A 16,062-nucleotide genomic window follows, 5' to 3' on the forward strand; every position below is an offset into this window, starting at 1 on the left:
CCATCACTCGACCCAAACGATTTACTGGCTGGCAAAGAGCACTGTGGGTTCCCATCCAGTACACCATCACCCACCCCCTCGCCATTCTGCCCCCTTTGCTCCCATGCTCCCAGCTGGCACTGACTCTAGTCGTTAGTGAGTGTGCACAGGATCACAGTCACCCCCTGCTAACTTGGCAAAGAGGCACCTTTTACCATGGTGATTCTCTTTATTTAGAAGGGGGAAAGTAACGGGCTCTATCGACCCCCAGCACAGGACCTCCAGTGACTGTTGCTGGTGTCTGTCTTATGTTTCTTTTTAGATTGTGAGCCCTTTGGGGACAGGGAGCCATCTTATTTGTTTATTATTTCTCTATGTAAACCGCCCTGAGCCATTTTTGGAAGGGCGGTATAGAAATTGAATTATTATTATTATTATTTATCCAGACTGAGGAAGGGGCCTCACAAAGACGTTTGAGGACTGAGACAGATTTACGTCTTGAAGAGGTTCAAATTGCTGTGAGGGTGCTTTGCAGGGCTTTCTTTAAAAAGCGCAACCAGACACAAAATGTGCCACTCCCAACAAAAATGTGCGTCTCTACAAGAACATTTGTGCAGTTCCAAAGCAAGGGAAGAGAGTTGATCTTGTGCTGGCAAGCATGAATTGTTGCCTTTGCTAAGCAGGCTCCACCCTGGTTTGCATTTGAATAGGAGACTACATATGAGCAGCACTGTAAGATGTTCCCTTTAGGGGATGGGGCTGCTCTGGGGAGAGTTCCAAGTTCCCTCCCTGGCAGGATCTCCAAGATAGGGCTGAGAGAAAGGCCTGCCTGCAGCCTTGATGAAACTGCTGCCAGTCTGTGTAGACAATACTGAGCTAGATGGACCAATGGTCTGACTCAGTATATGGAAGCTAGCTATCTTCCTATGTCCACAAAGTAACACAACAATGGGCCTTCCACCTCAGATTGTTTTGTTAATTTTTGGTATCCTCTTAAATTATACTCAAACAAAGATCCAGATAGCTTTCATGATTCTAGGAAACATTTTACATTTTGGAAGGAGGCTCTTTCTCTCTGAAATAAGAATAGTCACTTTTATTCTGTTTTCTTTTTCCCCAGTTGGCTTTCATCTGATAGATATCACCTGTAATGTTACTAGCTTGCTGCATTATTATTGCTACTTTTTGTTTGTGAAACTTTGTTGGCATTTTTTCTTTTTCTTTAAAAAATATGTTAAAATATTATTTTAAAGTTTAATAATAATTAATATATTTTTAAATGCCCCAAAATTCAAGTGATGCAAAAGTTAAATTATGTTAGATGACATTAAAAGTTTCTGATAACAATGAGAAAAGGAAAGGGAGTAGTCCAGGATCCTCTAGAACTGACACCCCAGTCAAATGCACACATTTTCCCTCCTCCTTGAGCCAAAGATGCACGCTTGTTTATTTGTTTCATTTATATACCACCCATCAAAAGTAGCTCAGGGCAGTTTACAAGAACAAAAACATTTAAAATATTAACATAAAACTCATTAATAAGGATATGCAAAACGTTTCTACTTCAAAATGTTTCCACTTGAAATGGGCTTTTAAGTGTTTTGAGCTTGAAACTCGAAAGCTTGAAATATATTAAAAGGAACTGGGAGCAGAGAGAGCTCTTATAGTGTGCCTTTCTTGAAGAGGATGCATAAGGAGAGGAGGAAGGAAGGTTGATTATGTGGTTTTCTCAGCACTGAGTATATTATTATTATTTCTTGTTTACACAGTCAGACAGGTGTTATTGACTGGTTTGTTTTATCCAGACTTCAAGTCCTTCCCAAGGACCTAGGATGGATGAATTTTATTGTCAATGTTGTTGCTGTTATTATAGATATCGTCGCAGAATATAGGCTGCTCCCAGTAAAGCTGCTTTTTGTAATTGGCTGATGGTGACTTCTGTGGCCCCTATGGTGTTGAGGTGCTCTTCAAGGTCTTTTGGAACTGCACCCAGGGCGCCAATTACCACTGGGATTATTTTGGTCTTCTTCTGCCACAGCCTTTCAATTTCAATTTGTAGATCTTTGTATTTGGTGATTTTTTCTATTTCTTTTTCTTCTGTTCTGCTATCCCCTGGTATTGCTATGTTGATTATTTTAACTTGTTTTTCTTTCTTCTCGACTACAGTTATATCTGATGTATTGTGTGGCAGACGTTTGTCTGTTTGTAGTTGGAAGTCCCATAATATTTTGCATCTTAATTTTCGACAACTTTTTCAGTTTTATGGTCCTACCAATTTTTGGCTACAGGTAGCTTGTATTTTTTGCAGATGTTCCAGTGTATCATCCCTGATACCTTGTCATGCATTTGTTCTTAGTGCCTGTTCTTGTGCAGCCAGTATTAAACCCTCTGTTTCTTTCTTCAAGTTGCCATTCTTAAGCCATTGCCAGGTCTTGGTGATGTCTGATTTTCCACTTATATTGTGCAAATATTGACCATGCAGTTGGCAGGCAGGTTATCGGTCTATATTTACTTTGAACTGCACCTTTTGCTGGGTCTTTCATTATGAGATGAGTTTTGCCAGTTGTTAGCCATTGTTCAATATCACCTCCTTGCAAAATGTGATTGAACTGTTTTGATAGTTGTTTATGAAGGCTTGTTAGGTGTTTAAGCCAAAAGCCATGTAGTTCATCGTCGCCTGACGCAGTCCATTTTAAAATTTTATTTGCTCTTTCACTTATTAATTCTGGTGTTATTATTAGATCTTGCATTTGTTGGTTACATTTTTCGACCTCTTTCACCCAGACTGCTTTTTTATTATAATCTATTGGATTGTCCCTTAATTTCCCCCAGAATTGCACTGTTTCTTCTTTATTTGGTGTTTCTATGTTTCTTGCAGTTTCTCTTTCTATGCTTTGGTAGAAACATCTCTGATTTGACTGGAATTGGAGATTCTGCCTGTGTTGTGTAATTCTGGCTTCGTATCTGCTAATCTTCTTTGACACTGCTGTTATTTGCTGCTTTATTATTTCCAGGATTTCTCTAATTTTCCTTGAATCTAGATGGTATTTTTGGATCAGATACTGTTTGATGTTTTCATTCTTCAGCTTCTTGTCTTTCATATCTTTCAATTTACTAGCATCTGATCTAAGCCTGGTGATTTTATTTTCTAATCTAATCTTCCATTTAGGTGATGTACTGCTTTCTTTTTTTACAGGTCCATTGATCCTATATCCAACTCTTGTGTTGTTATTGTTGCTGCACTGTACATTAGTTGGTTTGTTCCTTGCAAATTATTGGTTGTTATTTCTTCAAGTGCAGCATTGACATCTTTTAATGCCTGAGCAAGTTGTTTTTTGGCAACTGTTTTTAGAGCTGGAAGTCGAATCCTGGTGGTTGTTTGGTTCATGTGCTCAGTTATTTTTTGCTTTAGTTCCTGTTGCTTTTCTGTTAAACGGCATTTGGGTTTTTGAGGTGAAGGCAAAGGGGAGGTTGCCTGGTTTTGATTTTGAAACAGTTCAGCAACAGTGGCATCCTCTATTTCCAACACCTCCTCCACCTGGGGCTGAGCAACTTCTTCAGTTGGTGGTAATTCTTCTTCCATATCTTGAGCCTGTGTTGCTCTTTGCAGTTCTTCCAGCTCAACTTCTGGGAATACTTTATTTCTTATTATGAATCTTCTCTGGTCTGCTAGCCTTTGTTCTGTTATTTCTGTATCTGGATGCTTCTCTTTCCAAATTTGGTACATTCTTTTTAAATAACCTGTTCTAGTTGGACTAGACTTGTAACAGCAGATCATTATTTCCTTCTTGGCATTTTTCGTATATTTTTTCCTGTTAAGCGACGTTTCTTCCAGTAACCCTGCAGTCTCCAGCCCTGGATGCTCAACTGAAGATCCTGAGTCCTGTTGCCCACTTGCCACCAGATGTCTAGGGACTCCAGCACCTGGCGCAGTCCTTGTTGACCCGGGTGACGACCGATCCGGTCTAGATTTATTAAAGTTACATCTCACCATATTGTTGATGGGAGAGGCACTCTTTGTCTGGCTCCTCTGGTGAGACCTGTCCAGTATGGTCAGACCTCTGGCATAGCTTTCACCTTCCTCAGAGCACACAAGCCCCACAACCACGCCAAGGTAGTGCCTCCCTGGGGGATTCATTGTTGTTGTTGTTGTTGTTGTTGTTATTTTTGTTTACACAGTCAGACAGGTGTTGTTGACTGGTTTGTTTTATCCAGACATCAAGTCCTTCCCAAGGACCTGGGATGGATGAATTTTATTATCAGTGTTCTTGCTGTTATTATTATAGATATCATCGCAGAATATAGGCTGTTCCCAGTAAAGTTGCTTTTTGTAATTGGCTGATGGTGGTTTCTGTGGCCCCTATGGTGTAGAGGTGCTCATCAAGGTGTTTTGGAACTGCACCCAGGGCGCCAATGACCACTGGGATTATTTTGGTCTTTTTCTGCCACAGCCTTTCAATTTCAATTTGTAGATCTTTGTATTTGGTGATTTTTTCTATTTCTTTTTCTTCTATTCTGCTATCCCCTGGAATTGCTATGTCGATTATTTTAACTTGTTTTTCTTTCTTCTCAACTACAGTTATATCTGGTGTATTGTGTGGCAGATGTTTGTCTGTTTGTAGTCGGAAGTCCCATAATATTTTTGCATCTTCATTTCCGACAAGTTTTTCATTTTTATGGTCCAACCAATGTTTGGCTACAGGTAGCTTATATTTTTGGCAGATGTTCCAGTGTATCATCTCTGCTGCCTTGTCATGCCTTTGTTTGTAGTCAGTCTGTGTGATCTTTTTACAATAGCTGATTAGGTGGTCCACTGTTTCATGTGCTTCTTTGCAAAGGCAGCACTTGCTGTTTGTTGTTGATTTTTCTACTTTTGCTCTTATTGTATTTGTTCTTAGTACCTCTTCTTCTTCTTCTTCTTCTTCTTCTTCTTCTTCTTCTTCTTCTTCTTCTTCTTCTTCATCATTCGATTTCTATACCGCCCTTCCAAAAATGGCTTAATAAATAAATAAATAAATAAACAAGATGGATCCCTGTCCCCAAAGGGCTCACAATATGCTGTGCTATTGCTGCGATAACTATCTGATTTTTCTGGATCTCAGAATGACAAAGGCAAAACTTGGGTTCCTGTCTTCCTTGAGTTATGGCTTGTTTTGTTTGTGAGATAGTGTTGTGGCAAGAAATGGACAGTGGTAGCTCTCTCTCCACACCCTCTCCCCCCAGTATTTCTTGGTAATTGCTGTGATGAGCTCCATGTCTGGCCATGAGACTGACTTGTGCTTCACTCACTGCTCTGGTCTGCTCTGCAATCTGCATTACAAAGTGTACTCAGTCAAAATGTGGCTGAAGTTGAGCTTATGGCTATGCTTGCTGCTAAGGGTGCTGCTTTGGCTCAGAAGTAAGAAGTCATAATTGTGTGTGAGAGAGCAACTTGTGCCAATGATGTTACTGCACCACAGGCTCTGTGTGGCTTGCAGTGGACTCTGGGTCAGTGATCCATTTTTGGCCACTTTTGGACTGTGTTTGAAATGTGTGTTCTGTGTTGAAAGGGACAGATTCCCTTTTACTGTGTGCTTCTGCAGTGTTTTTCAAGGCAAGGTTGCAAAATGCACTGCAAATTGCAATGCAAAACTTGTGTGTGCACTCTTGAGTGCAGCTTGTTCTGGCCATAGGGAACCATGGGGAAACTCAAAACACCCCATTATCCCCATGGGTATCCCTTAGGGACAGCAATGTGGGTTGTGTGCTAGGGCATGATGGGTGCTACCTACCACCCAACCCACAAAAGCAATGGGGAAGCAGGCGATTTTAAACAATTTTTTAACCTTTCCCCCCAAAACCCCATAGGACCCTATGGTGTTTTCTGAGAAAGGTTAAAAAGACTCCAATGCTACTCCCCTCAGAGTCTTCATCAATGAATATCACACTCTTCTGAAACAGTGCAGTCACATTCCCAGTTCTTCTGAGTACACCCCCCCCCCCGCTTCCTGTAGGCTTCTAATTGTCTTGAAATGTCACTCTAGGCAACAAAGTATGTGCAAACAGACAAGGAAATGCACAGGATATAAAGAAGAGGTCATTTATACACAGCAAATCATTTCAAATATCATTTGCCTGCCAATGCTGTATAGTGGTTAGAGTGTTGGGCTAGGACTGGGTAGACCCGAGTTCAAATCCTAATTCAGCCATGAAACTCACTGGGTGACTCTAGGCCAGCCACTTCTTTCTCAGCCAAACCTACCTCACAGGGTTGATGTGAGGATGAACACAAACCATGTACACTGCCCTGGGCTTGTTTCAAGGTGGGATATAAATGCAAATAGTTCATTCTTCCTGATCAATGGTGGGATGAGAACTCGCCCAGTGGATTATCTGTTTCCCTTCACTTTCTGCAAGCACAGATGGACCTTTTCGATGGCCCGTATGAAGGCCATCCTTTTAGAATTTTTGGCTGGTAGATACAACAGAATTCCAATTGAACAGAGCTATTGCCCCTGTAACTCTGATGAGATTGAATCAGTTGCACATGTGCTCCTGCAGTGTGTTTTTTATATAGACCTTAAGCAAAGATTAATTGACCCTCTTTTACATAATCTGCCAGGTTGATCGGATGAATTCTACAGCAAATATCTGCTAATAGATGTGAATTCATCTATCACATACACAGTGGCAAAATTCTGTTGTTCTGCAACACGGGTTCATCACACTCTACTTGCTAATGGTTAGATCCAATATACAGTTATGTTATTAATATGGCTATGTTTAAAAATTTATATTGTTTTAGATGTTGCGTTATTGGTCAAAAACCATAATAAAGACTGACTGACTATGAATGCAAAAAGACAGACAGATAGATAGATAGATAGATAGATAGATAGATAGATAGATAATATTTATTTGACTGCCCCCTTGATAGCAGCAAGAGGGGATAGACACCTCCTTTCTTGCAACTGCTGGGAAAGACTCACAGCCACAACCTCTTCCAGGTGCTTTGCAGATTACATCTTAGAACAGCAGTAATAGACTCCGGCTTGGCAGGATCGCGCTGAAAACAATCCCCAGAATCTCAAATGCCTACAACAGGAAAACACAGCTATTTTTCTGCAACGGACTTGCAACGTTGTAGGACTAAATCGCAAAGATAAAGCCCGAAGTAAGGCATCGGAAATGTGAACGGCGCCTTGCTGTCAGCGCAGGGACTGCAGTGTCACAACACAGGAAGTACGGAAGCACACTTTTCAGGTCCGTCGTGGTGAAGGTTAATCTGGAAAGCGCCCTGGAGTTCGCCAAGTGGCTGCTGCAAGGTGTTCATTCCCCCAAGTGAAGCAGCCGGAGTGATGGAGAAGCCAGCCAAGTGGCTGCGGCATGGTAGCATTTGCTTTGCTGCTCTGCTGCTATGGTACAGACAGACGTACAGGGAGTCCTTGACTTATGACGCATTTAAGACAGTCCCTCTCAGGGAGTCCTTGACTTATGACGCATTTAAGATGTTTGTAAATTGCCATCCTGGTTCAGCTTTACAACCCTTGCGGCTCCACTAGATGGCGGCTGGTGCATTGGCTAGAGGAGCAGGAGCAGGAGGAGGAGGAAGAAGAGGAGGGAGCTGCCATAGCAGCACAGGCTCACATTAGAATCGAGACTGGTAGTTCTGGAAGCAGCTGCTGCTACATCTGAGGCTGTGGAGGGATTAGTTGACTCATCCGTCGAATAAATTATCTGCACTGGTGCTTCAGCAGCTCCTCCTCTTCCAGGCTTAGCTCCTGTGTACAGTGAGAAGGAACGGTCCATGAGCAGTGGAGCTCGGCTTGTGGTAGCAAGCATGAATTGCCCATTTGCTAAGCAGGTTCTTCCCTGGTTTGCATTTGGATGGGTGACTACATATGCAGGCTTTAAAATATTCCCCTAAGGAGATGGGGCCATTGCTCAGTGGTAGAGCATCTGTTTTGCATGCAGAACATCCCTGGCTCAATCCCTGGTGGCATCCCCAGGTGGGACTGGGAGAGATTCCTGCTAGAGACCTTGGAGAGCCACTGCCAGCCAGTGCAGGCAATACTGAGCTAGATGGACCAAGGTCTATCCCTATGGCATGTTCCCAGCACACCCACCTCTCCCTGTCTGCCCTCCTTCCTTTCCTGTTGCCTATGAGAAGAAGCAGAGGCGGAGATGGAAGTTAGCTATCCAGTTGCCTCCCTCCCTTCCATGGAAAAATCGGAAAGAGCCAGGAAGGATCTGCGAATGGAGGAGGTGACAAGGGCAAGAAGGCAGCTTCTGGTTCTCCAGTCATATCTGTGATGGATACACCACCAGCTTTGACAGCAGCAGTAAGAAGTCAGGTATCCACTCTTGTTTCAGGAATCAAACCCCAATTTATAAAATTGTTTGCTATGGAAGAACAGGTTCTGAATCGAGACATTTCAGCTTAAGACACAGTTTTCCAGAACCAGCTGTATCTTAAGTCTGAGAACTTCCTGTACATTAAAATGTGATCTCAAACCCAAAGCACATCCAGGGCCTGTTTATGATGAATGTGTGTCTTGGTCCCAAGAATCCACAATCAATGATATTTCTGGAATGAACTCAAATGACATTTGAACTAAAATGTCTTTCCCTACCAGCATCTTTCATTTAGATCAACAAAGCTGTTGACTGGCAAAGCAAAGGGTGTTTGAAAAATTAAGGGCTCTACAATTTCTAGTAAATGGCCACTGTATGGATGATGAAGACAACCCAGAGATAAAGCAATGCAAGGGACCCATTTTTCAGTTTTGCTGCTGCAAGGTGTGTGTGTGTGTGTGTGTGTGTGTGTGTGTGTGTGTGTGTGTAGTGGGTTATGACTATATTAAGCTACTATGAGAAGGCAACATGGCAGGTAAATGTACTTGGGGAATTTTTTGTGAAGATTTTTTGCGTTGGTCACAGCTTGGGTCCATAGATCATCCATTAGTCATGGATGTCAACAAGAGTATCAAAAGTATTAAAGGTCAGAAGAAGAAGAAGAGGTCAGCTGTCCCTTGGAAGAATCTTGAACGCGATAATGCATGGCAGAAGGACTCTCCGTTGACCCTGCCACAGAGTTAAAATTACACGCAGCCCTGCATTTGCATTTTCCGAGATCCGGGCTCAGAGACCCTTCCTCTTCCCCATAATGCCCGTTCATTTACTCACACGGGTAAACCAAATTGAGACCGTATTTATCCAAATAGAAGACGACCCTGGGTTTAAGAAGACCCTCATGAAAATAAGAGTTAAATACAGGTTATGTTATTTAACTAAAAGGAAGAAGACCTTGAATTTATGATGACCCCCCCCCCAAATTCTAACATCAAAGAACTAGGGGGGAAACTAGTCTTGGATTCATGTAAATACAGTACATAGCTAGTATTTATAGTACATAGCACCCTCTGAGTATTCAAAGCAGTCACTGAGGTCATTCACACAGTCAAAAACTGTGTTCGACCCCGATTTGGGAGTTGTGTGTGCCCCCAATTTTTGGTTGTGTGGAAGCAAAGTTAGAGGAAAACCTGGGTAGGAGTGATTGTGTGGAAGGAAGGTAGGAGGAAAAGCCTCAGAACAGTTAAGCAGATAAGAACTCTCATCCCAGAAATGAATCTCCTGATTATAAATGTTTCATTAGCATATCTGCCATAGCTTATGTCATAGCTGAGCATGCTTCAAGCTCCTTGAGGTTGACAGGACTGAAGAATATGGAACTGTGTACTAAATGTGGCTGCTGTTTCATACCCTTCCGTGTTCAGGAGAGAATGAAAGGTGCAATTGGTTGAAGTCAGAGGTTCTCAAATGTGGGTCCCCAAATGTGGTTGGACAAGGAGGTTGTTCACACAACCAAAAAAGGGTGTCCTACCCAGGTTTGGGAGCTGTGAGCACTCCCAATTTTTGGTTGTGTGGGAGCAGTCAAGTAGAGAGAAAGAGGGAGAAGTGATTGTGTGGGAGACAGGATCTGGTCGTCCCTCCCAGCTTTCATTCATTCATTCATTTGATTTCTAGACTGCCCTTACAGAATAGCTCAGGGCAGTTCACAAATATCATAAAACAGTTAAAATCAATGATCATTTTAAAATAAAATAAAATCAATGATCATTTTAAATTTTAAAATACAATAAAGCAGCTAAAAAAAATAAAACAATTCAAAACCTGATAAAAACCAGATACATTAAAAACCCTTCAAAACACTTTTAAAACCCTGGAAGGCCAGGCCGAACAGGTAGGTCTTTAGGGCTCTCTCAAATGCTAATAAAGAAGTCAAATAACGGATTTCTGCAGGGAGTGCATTCCACAATCTAGGAGCGGCTACAGAGAAGGCCCACCTCCAGGTCGCCACCAGATGAGCCGGTGGCAGCTGGAGCCGGACCTCCTCAGATGATCTTAGTGTGCGGTGGGGATCATGCAGAAGAAGGTGCTCTCAAAGGTAACCTGGACCTAAGCTATTCAGGGCTTTAAAGGTAATAACCAGCACTTTGTATTTTGCCCGGAAACATATTGGCAGCCAGTGCAGCTGTTTCAAAACAGGCATAATATGGTCTCTCCGAGTCGCCCCAAGGACCAGCCTGGTGGCCGTATACCCAGCATTTGATGAAAGTAGGAGGAAAAGCTGCCCTACCCAGCTCCCACAGAATAAGGTTGTGCACATGACCTAAAATGCTGGCGGGGAGGCCTGCCTGCCTCCCTGCACATGATCGGCTTTAGTCTGCAGGCTCTGCTGCTCCTGTGGCACACGGGTTGTGCCACGGCGAGCGGCGGAGCAGGCAGCCGGAGGAGGAAGTCCTCTGGCATACCTCAGTGCACTGCGGCAGGAATGTGGTGCATTGAGGGATCCTCCTTCAGCCGGGGGCTCTTGCCACACGGCAGCCCAAGCACACACAGAGAAGCGGGCACCGAGTTTAAGGGCCTGCTGCACCCTTAACTCTAGCTAAAGGCCGGGGTTAAAAACCGAGTTAAGAGAGGTGGACCGCCAGGGTCAGGAGCTAGCCGGCGCTCCACACGAGCAGCCTAACCGAGGCTGGGCTGCCTGGGTTAGGCTGCTTGTGAGAATAGCCTTAGTCACTTCTCCCTCCTCCTACCTAGTTGTTTGCTCCCACACAACTGAAAATCGGAAGTGATCACAGCTCCCAAACCTGGGTAGTCCTTCCTAGTTTTCGGTTGTATGAACAGCCTCTACAACTCCCATCTTCCTCTGGGGATATCTGGGGAACCCATTTTCTGAGAACTCCTGGTTCAGGTTGATTGAGAGAACAGCACGTAAAGAACTGGGCAAGTAGCAGGGGCAAGTGATTTTCTTGGAGTCCAATACTCTAAACAAATTTTGAAAACTTCCGTTTCAGAATGTAGCATTTCCTGTTACCAACTACATCTCTATCATGCCATACAAATCTTGTTATAGCCTGACATTTTGGCTAACTCTGGTTGTGCAATGAACGAAGACGTATTCATGTAACAAGGTTGCGGTCACCTGCACAAGAAGATTGTGGAGCTGCACAAAGTTGCATAATGTTGAGCAACTGCTGTTGGAAGACCTCTGAGGTTAGAGGAGGCCTATAGCCCTCAGACTAGTAGTAATAGACTTGTCCTCCATGAATTTATCTAAGCCCTTCTTATAGCCATCCAGGTTGGTGGCTTCACCACATCTTGTGGCAGAGAATTCCATAGATTAATTATGCATTGTGTGAAAAAGTACTTCCTTTTGTCAGTCCTACATTACTTGGCAATCAGTTTCATGGCATAACCCCTCGTTCTAGTGTGGTAAGAAAGGGAGAAAAATTTCTCTATCCGCTCTCTCTACACCATGCATAACTTTATAGACCTCTATCATGTCTCCCCATAGTCGTCTTTTTAATCAACTAAGAAGCCCCCGGTGTTGTTGCCTTGCTTCATAAGGAAGTTGTTCTAGTCCCTTGGTCATCTTGGTTGCCCTCTTCTGCACCATCTCCAGTTCTAAAATGTCCTTTTTGAGGTATGGTGACCAGAACTGCACAGAGTTCTCCAAACGTGGCCACACCATAAATTTGTATAAGGGCAGTATGATATTATCAGGTTTATTTTCAACACCTTTCCTAATGATTCCAAGCATGGAATTGGCCTTTTTCACAGCTGCCGCACATTGAGTTGGCTCTTTCAATGAGCTGTCCACCACGACCCCAAGATCCCTCTGCTGGTTAGTCACTGACAGCTCAGACCCCATCAGTGGCGTGTATGTGAAATTAGGGTTTTTTGCCCCAGTATGCATCACTTTACACTTGCTTACATTGAACCACATTTCCAATTTTGTTGCCCACTCCCCCAGTTTGGAGAGATCCTTTTGTAGCTCCTCGCAATCTCTTTTGGATTTCACTACCCTAAATAGTTTGGTGTCATCTGCAAACAAATTTGACCACTTTGTTGCTTACTCCAAGTTCCAGATCACTTATGAATAAATTAAAAAGCACTGGTCCCCCCAGTACTGGTCCCTGGGGGACCTCACTTCTTACTTCCCTCCATTTAGAGAACTGTCCATTTATATCTACCCTCTGTTTCCTGAACTTCAACCAGTTACCAATCCGCACATGAATCTGTCTCATAATCCCATGACTGCTAAATTTTCTCAAGAGTCTTTGATGAGGAACTTTATAGAAAACTTTTTGAAAGCCCAAGTATACTTTGTCAATTGGATCACCCTTATGAGCCTGTTGACACTCCAAAATTGTTGGAGAACATCTTGATGAGGTAAGATTTACCATTGGAAGCCATGCTGGTTCTCCTTCAGCAGGGCCTGTTCTTCTATATGCTTAACCGTTTTCTCCTTGAGAATGCTTTCTATCAATTTGCCAGGAACAGGTATTAAGGTAACTGGCCTGTAATTCCTGGATCACTTTTTGAAAATCACCATTACATTGGCTACTTTCCAGTCCTCTGGTACGGAGCCTGATTGTATGGATAAGTTACATATTTTTTCAAAGAGATTGGCAATTTCACATTTTAGTACTTTAAGGATTCTTGGGTGGATGCCATCCATAATCCCGGCATCTGGATAGGCTGTTAGGCAGTACTGGGGAGGAGTCAGCTGTTGTGGTGTTTCCCAATGTTGAGAAATGTAGTTGAGAGGTCCTGAATGCCAAATTTAGGCTGCTAGGTACCATATTGAAGTCTAGGACCCCCCAAGGTGGCATTATCAGAAATGCTACATGTTCCACACACAGGGCCAGTGAGAAAGGCAGAGCTGAAGGGTTTCAGTGCATGGGTGACATGCAAGCTCCTCTCTCCCTGCACCATGTGTGCAGAGATGCAGAATCCATCTGTATCCAGCTAGCTAGCTAGATTAGAGATCCTATCTCTCCACTATCCATCTAGAATGGAGTTCACTAATAAATACTCCTTATATTGATTTGAAACTATGAACTGGCTCCAAGTTATTTTACTCTCAGCATACACGCATGCCTAGGCAGACTCTGCTGTGTTGTGCCTCTGTGCACTCTGCTATATTAGAAGGGTATCTCTTACCAGAGAGAACTCCCAACAGCTTGGGGGACAGCCGGCAGGAGCTGGGAAGTATCTGGTTCATCAAATGCCATCCCTTAAGGTGTGAGGGTATAAATGCTTCAGATAAACCAGAAGGGGACAGAGTAAAACCAGGTAAAGAGCAGACAGAAGGATGTGCTAGCTGGTCACAAAGATCAAATGGCCAAATAAATATGACACACACCAGGTAAGAGATTCAGCATATAGTGCTTATATGCCAATACCAGAAGCTTCTGAGCCAAGATGGGTGAGCTGGTGTGCGTGATTGCTAATGAAAAACATAGATTTAGTGGGCGTAACGTAAACCTGGTGTAACAGTGAGAACCAGTGGGACATTGTTATTCCTGGATACTACTCTACAAAAAGGACTGTTCGAGGAGGATTGGGGGTGGAGTAGCACTGTATGTTAAAGAAGGGATATAATTCAACAAGCTAGAAAATCTAGGAAGACCAGAGTCCTCCACAGAAACTCTGTGGGTGACAATACAAGGCCTGAAAGGGAACATGCTCCTGGGGACGTGCTATTGCCCTCCAGATCAAAATGTTGACAGTGACTGGGATTTGCAGAAGGAAATCAGGGAGGCATCAAAGTGAGACAAAGCTGTAATACTGGGTGACTTCAATTACCCACACATAGACTGGGTAAATGCACATTTCAATGATGAGACATTTCTAGACACACTGATTGATTGTGCCCTAGAACAGTTGGTCATGGAACCAACAAGAGAGAAAATGACCTTGGATTGAATCCTGAGTGGTGCACAGGACCTGGTGCAAGATGCCAGTGTCATAGAACCTTTAGGGAACAGTGACCATAGTGCGATCAAATTCAACATACATGCAGGGAGAGAATCACCAAAGAAGTCTAACAGACACTTTGAATTTCAGAAGAGGAAACATCTCCAAAATGAAAACTGAAAAGGAAAATCAAGAGAGTCTCTTTGCTCCAGAATGCATGGAGTTTATTTAAAACTCAAATAATAGAAGCCCAGTTAGAATGGATACCAAAAAGGAGGAAAGGTACCACCAAGTCCGGGAGGATGCCAGCATGGCTAACCAGTAAAGTCTTCTTGCCTACATATGGTATCACCCAGCCCATTTCCTGTCCAGGAAGGAAATTAAGGAGCTGGCCTGGCTCCTGGGAGGCTGGAGGAGTCTTCTACGTTCTCCCTACCCGACTGCACTGGCTTCTGCAGCTTGTTCTGGGGTTGAGGAATCAGTGAGTGAGGCTTCTTCAAACTTTAAAAATAATTAATTGAAGCAATAGGACCATAATATACAATGACTCTTTTGTCTGATGCTTTGCTGTAAAGTTCACATCTGGTGGATGCAGAAGTGAAAGGGGGAGCGGGAAATATTGTTGTGCCTGCTATCCTTTGAAATCATCCCTGGGGCAAGGCCTCTCCTCCCTTGAGCCACAGATCATGTAAGTGTGCCTCCGGCTTCCTTGCAGCAGCTCCAAGCATAGATTGGCGGGATGTGATAGCAGCAGTCTTTGCCCCAGCCCAGGTGTTCTGGCGGCTGCTGCTATACAGGCCCCATGTAAATCGCTGGCCCTCGGAAAGAACCTGGCAGCAGAATTTACAGGAAGAGGAACACAGGAACATAGGAAGCTGCCTTCTACCGAGCCAGACCCTTGGTCCGTCTGGCTCAATATTGTCAACATAGACTGGCAGAGGCTTCTCCAAGGTTACAATCAGGAGTCTCTCTCAGCCCCATCTGGAGATGCCCGGGAGGGAACTTGGAAACTTCTGCATGCAGATGCTCTTCCCAGAGCAGCCCCATCCCCTAAGGGGAATATCTCACAGTGCTCATACATGTTGTCTCCCATTCAAATGCAAACCAGGGCATACCTTGCTTAGCAAAGGGGACAATTCATGCTGGCTACCACAAGGCCATTGTGGAGGAGGTGCTGATGTTCCTTTGAGCATCAGCGCCATGTCAACTATCAAATCTTATTCTGCCCTGAAAGTGGGCCCCATGTTGCAGCATGGGGTTGGCCCTCCTGAAAATGACGATTACCCTTATGGTTGCTAGCTTGGACTGAAGCTATTGCTGGAGATTTTCTCCCCAATATTTTCTCAATGCCCCCCACTATATCAAGCCATTAAAATCCCCGGTATTGCTTTCGGTAGTGACTGATGGCAATTCATGGAGACTAGGGATGTAGACGAATGCTGGAGGGGTGGGGAGTGGTTTCCTTAAGAAGCAGGTAAGCAGGTCCTTACCTGCCCTGTTGCTGCCCTGCCACTTTCTGGATGCGGCACTCGATCTAGCAAAAGCTGCATGCAGCTGCGGTGCTTTCGCCTGCAGGCTGCATGTGGTCTTGGCAGACACATGGCCAGTGTGCATGGCCAGCACGCACATGCCAACGCCACCCACAGCCTGCAGGGAGCAGTGCCACAGCTGCGTGTGGCTTCTGCGAGAGCGAGCACCATGCCTGGAAAAGTAGCAGGGCAGAAGCGAAGCAGATAAGGACCTGCTTACCTGCTTCTTAAGGAAACCGTTCTCTGTCCTGCCAAACCGGGGCGGGTTCGTGTTCGTGCACACACCTACTCCAGATCCATGCTGGAG

This window comes from Hemicordylus capensis, chromosome 1 (genome assembly GCF_027244095.1).
Source record: "Hemicordylus capensis ecotype Gifberg chromosome 1, rHemCap1.1.pri, whole genome shotgun sequence".
Lineage (NCBI taxonomy): Eukaryota > Metazoa > Chordata > Lepidosauria > Squamata > Cordylidae > Hemicordylus > Hemicordylus capensis.